At 46.2% G+C, this 4,528-nt stretch overlaps 1 long non-coding RNA gene across 1 annotated transcript; it reads right to left on the bottom strand.

Moving 5' to 3' along the window:
- Positions 1 to 920: 920 nt before the first annotated feature.
- Positions 921 to 4,319, bottom strand: LOC134480642 (uncharacterized). The gene is made up of 3 exons (XR_010055287.1): positions 4,003 to 4,319; positions 3,616 to 3,685; positions 921 to 1,082 (listed from the first exon to the last, which is right to left on the bottom strand). It is a non-coding gene; the product is annotated as an uncharacterized LOC134480642 (long non-coding RNA).
- Positions 4,320 to 4,528: the final 209 nt, after the last annotated feature.

Raw genomic sequence — 4,528 nt, forward strand, 5'->3', positions numbered from 1 at the left:
GGGCTCACTCTGCTCCATGTGTGTCCTCATGGCTGCTCCCTTGGTGACCTGCTCATAAAGAATCCTCTTGGCTCTCCCCTGACTCCTCTGTCTCTCCTCGGGACCTCCTGGCTGAGATCAGAAGTCCAGCCTCCCCTGTCTTCCTGCCCAGCTATAGGCTGATAATCTCTTTATCATAACTATTCAGAGGTGATGGGAAAACAGTTTTTACCACCATTGAGACACGAGATGCTCTAATAATCATGACAACGCCCATGTCCAGACTGCAAGGAGATCTCTGGACATAGAAATCAGCATCTGAGATATGTACTGCACAAAACCATCCCCTAACTGTAGGGACTCTCACCAAGGTACCATCAAAGGGCCAGGCTATGGAGACTGGCACCAGAGCAGGCAGAATATAGGAAATGGGCAGGGCGTTGTGTTTACTGTATCGAAAGTATGTGGTCTCGAATCAGGGAAGAGGAACAGGGACGAGAGATGCAGATGGGCATCTGGAGGAGAGTGATACGAAACTCCTGAAGCTGTGGCTTGATGCTGCTTATACAAAATGCTCAGGGAAGCTACATATGTGTCTTTGGAGGCCTCAGTGCTAACTGCCCAGGACTTCAGGGAAGGGCAAACCATTATAGTCTGAAATGTCATGTCGCCCATGACATTTTATGGGAAGCTGGACCCCAGAGGATGATGTTAGATGGGGCTTTTTAGGAGATACTGAGCTTGTTAAATTAGTTGCCTTATACAAGACACTTAAGGGAGCTCTACATCTTCTTCGATGTGAGGACACACAAGAGGTACCATCCATGAGGAAGTTGCCCTCACCAAACACTGAATCTCCTGGTGACCATGAACTCCCGGCCTCTAGAACTATGAGAAATAAAACTCTACTGCTTATAACTCACCCAGACTCTGTCTGGTGGTGGTGGTGGTGGTGGTGGTGGTGGTGGTGGTGGTGGTGGTGGTGTACACCTTTAATCCCAACACTCAGGAAGCAGAGACAGGCAAATCTCTGACTAAAAGACCAGCCTGCTCTATAGAGAGTGGATTCCAGTACAGTCAGAGTTACACAGAGAAATCCTGTCCTGAAAAAAAAATAAATAAAAATTAACTTAACCAGACTATGATATTTCGTTAGAGCACCCAAACACACTAAATGCTAGTTTCTAAAATGTACAATTACATGATTCTGGTACTGGAATCAAAGACTCACTGAAGGTCTACATGGATATGACAAGGCTTGGGTGTTGCTGGGCCGACGGTGATAGTCTTCCAGGTACACCACCAGAAGAGATCAAGATGAAAATTTTAAAGCAATAACCAGATGGGCTCTCAAGACAGCTGAAGCTCAAGACCTCCAGCGTTCTTTCCAAGTTTACAAATGGGACAGACCTCAATTTACCTCAACGGAACCTCTCCCTGCTGGAGGTCTGAATACTTGGACCATAGAAAACTGCACATGGCGATCAGCACACCTCCAAAAAGCCCTCCAGTCCTCAAGAGAAAAGCGGGCTATGGCTAGACAAAGCTCCCACTTCTATGCTACCTCACTATTTTATAGACTAGTTATACCTCACACTTAAAATTTAACATCTCATTCAAGACACTATACTTTTTAGAAATATAATGTACAGGACATAGGTTTGCTGTGGACATGATCCCAAGAATTCTGTCTTTCGGCAGCACATGCTCCTAGAATCCAAATCTGGGGATTAGAGTTCCTGTAAGACACCCCTGTGATGTAGTCAGAGAGTAATTCCTGTGTGATGTGTTCCTGAATGAGGGTAAACCCTTGTCGTGTAGCAGTTTGTTCCTAGATTAAAGCCTTCCATCTTGGAAGGAAACCTCTTAAGACATAGAATAGAAAAGGGGAGGTTGAAACAACCAAACATTTTATGATGGTATTCCAAGTTGTACTGCCTGGTTTTGTGTATGCGCTTGATACAAGCTAGAGTCATCAGAGAGGAAGCAGCCTCAGCTGAGGATCCAGCTGTTAGGCGTTTCCTCAACTAGTAATCAATGGGAGAGGGCCCAGCCCATGGTGGGTGGTGCTATCCCTGGATAGGTAGTCTTGGGTTTTATAAGAAAGCAAGCTGAGGGGTTGGGGATTTAGCTCAGTGGTAGAACGCTTGCCTAGCAAGCACAAGGCCCTGGGTTCGGTCCCCAGCTCCGAAAAATAGAAAAAAAAAAAAAAAAAAAAAAAGAAAGCAAGCTGAGCAAGCCATATGAGGCAAGGCAGTAAGCAGCACCTCTCTATGGCTTCTGCATCAGTTCCTGTCTCCAGGATCCTGCAGTGTTTGAGTTCCTATCCTGGCATCCTTTAGTGATGAACAGCAATATGGAAGTGTAAACCAAACTTGCTTTATGGGAGGTGAACCACTCCAACCTCCAGGGAAGCTCCTTAACACAGGAAGTAAATGACTCAAAGTAGCTTTGGGAAGTCCTCAAAACTGACCAGATTCACTAGGCTCCGCCTTCCCCAAGAGTATATAAGTAGTCAAAGTTGTTGAGAGTCACCTTCAGACAAACCCAGGCCCCTGGAAGGAGCAGAAATCAGCCATCTTAGTTAGGGTTTTTATTGCTAAATTAATTTGAGGAGAAAGGAGTTTTCAGCTTACAGTTCTACAGCACAGACGCTGAAGGAAGTTGACAGGAACTGATACAGTGGCCATAGAGAAGTGCTAATTACTTGTTTCCCTAGGCTTGCTTAGCCTGCTTCTATTGTACACCCAAGGAACACCTGCCCATGGGTGGCACCTCCCACAGAAGGCTGAACCCTCCCACATCAATCACTAATTAAGAAAAAGCACCACAAATTGTCTTCAGGCCAATCTGGTGGGGCCATTTTCTTAGTGAGAATGACTCAAGCGAATGACTCAAGCTTGCATCAAGTTGTCATAAAATTAACCAGCACACTAGCTCAGCAGTCTGGAAGGAACAGAGACCAGCCCAGCAAACAGCCTGGAAGAACCAGAAACCAGCTGAGCTTCCTGGCAGAGGCTCAGACCAACTAAACTACACGGAAAGGACACTTTCTAACACGTGGAACTGCCTCCAGGTTATACAGTGTGCTACAGGTTTCCAGTTTTTCTGAGCTGTCAGTCATGTTGGGGTAGGCTTCGGCGATGTAGCTGTCTTTGAGTCATTTCCACCCCATAAGTATCCCTCACCCCTACTTCTTTCTATAAGTAACACTAATAACACTCATTAGTTCGTTGACTTGGTATCTGTGCTTTGGTCTATTGTCAGTTTCCTGTCTGGGATGAGCAGACATTTATTCAGATGTCGCCAGGGATAGTGTCATACGATAGACAGTGTGATACAAACCCATTATTGTCTCACAGCCACATCAGAGGGTCAGACTATCCATGAGAAAAAGGCTTAGACCTGGAGAGCCAGGATGGTCTGGGTGACCAGCAGCCCCCTTTTTCAGTGGTTTCCATTACTGCTACCCAACCATTATCAGCCATTATCTTTGGGGGTCACAACTTTCAACACCAAGGTTTCTAACCCTTGGTTAGAAGCCACCAGCCTTTCCCATTACCTGGCCTAGTTACTGGACTAGACAGAACCGATCTTTTTGGGTCATGACTTCTGAAGAGTTGTCTCTCTTCTCACCTGGAAATCCTGGAATCCATGGGAAACGGTTTGAGGCTGTGGTTGGAGCTTTCATGACCACTGGCAGATCCTGAGAAAGGAAAATGAAACCTGTGATACAGAACATGGATCCCAACTGTGATCTCTGCAAGCACTCGGAACGTGTCTGTGACAAAGCTATGGGGTATCCCTGTGGCCTCCTGTGATGATAAGGCTCTCTACTCAGAGCCCCACTGTAGGAAAGGATAAGTCTGCTATGGCATAAAGCAGGTAGCAAGCAGTAAGGCATTCTCTGAAGAACCATGTGTGAAGTATTTGTCTTGACCTGGATCCCAAACCCCAACCCCACAGCCATGAAAACATCCATGTGAAACCTGAGTCAGAGGCTTTTGTTCTCGGGTAACATACAAGCCGTGGTGATGCAGGAGAGGAGGTCAGAACATGTGGAGTCCAGAATAAAGTTCATTTCCAGTGTTGAACTCCAGGCCTTGTCCAATACCTAGAGTTGTCCACCTCAGCAGAGCTTGGAATGGCTGGATCTAATCTAAGCCCCTCTTGTGGCTACTGAAGGAACTACAGATGTCTTGATTCCTGGGGCCCATTTAGCCACTGTCCTAGTTAGCTTTTTACTGCCGTGATAAAACACCACATGCGCAAAAGGAACTTGGGGTGGGGCAGTGAGTAAAGGGTTATTTCACTTACATTTCCACACCACCATTACAGGAAGTCAAAACAGGAACTTAAGAGAGGAACCTGGAGACGGGTACTGAAGCAGAAGTTATGGAAGAGTGCTGCTTACTAGTTTTCTCAACCTGTTCTCTTAGATCATCCAGGACCACCCACCCAGGCATGGCATTGCCCATAGTGAGTGGGGCTCTTCCACATCAGTCGTTAATCAAGAAATCTTCTACAGACTCGCCAGTAAGCAAGTCTA

The sequence above is a fragment of the Rattus norvegicus genome, chromosome 10, assembly GCF_036323735.1.
Source record: "Rattus norvegicus strain BN/NHsdMcwi chromosome 10, GRCr8, whole genome shotgun sequence".
Lineage (NCBI taxonomy): Eukaryota > Metazoa > Chordata > Mammalia > Rodentia > Muridae > Rattus > Rattus norvegicus.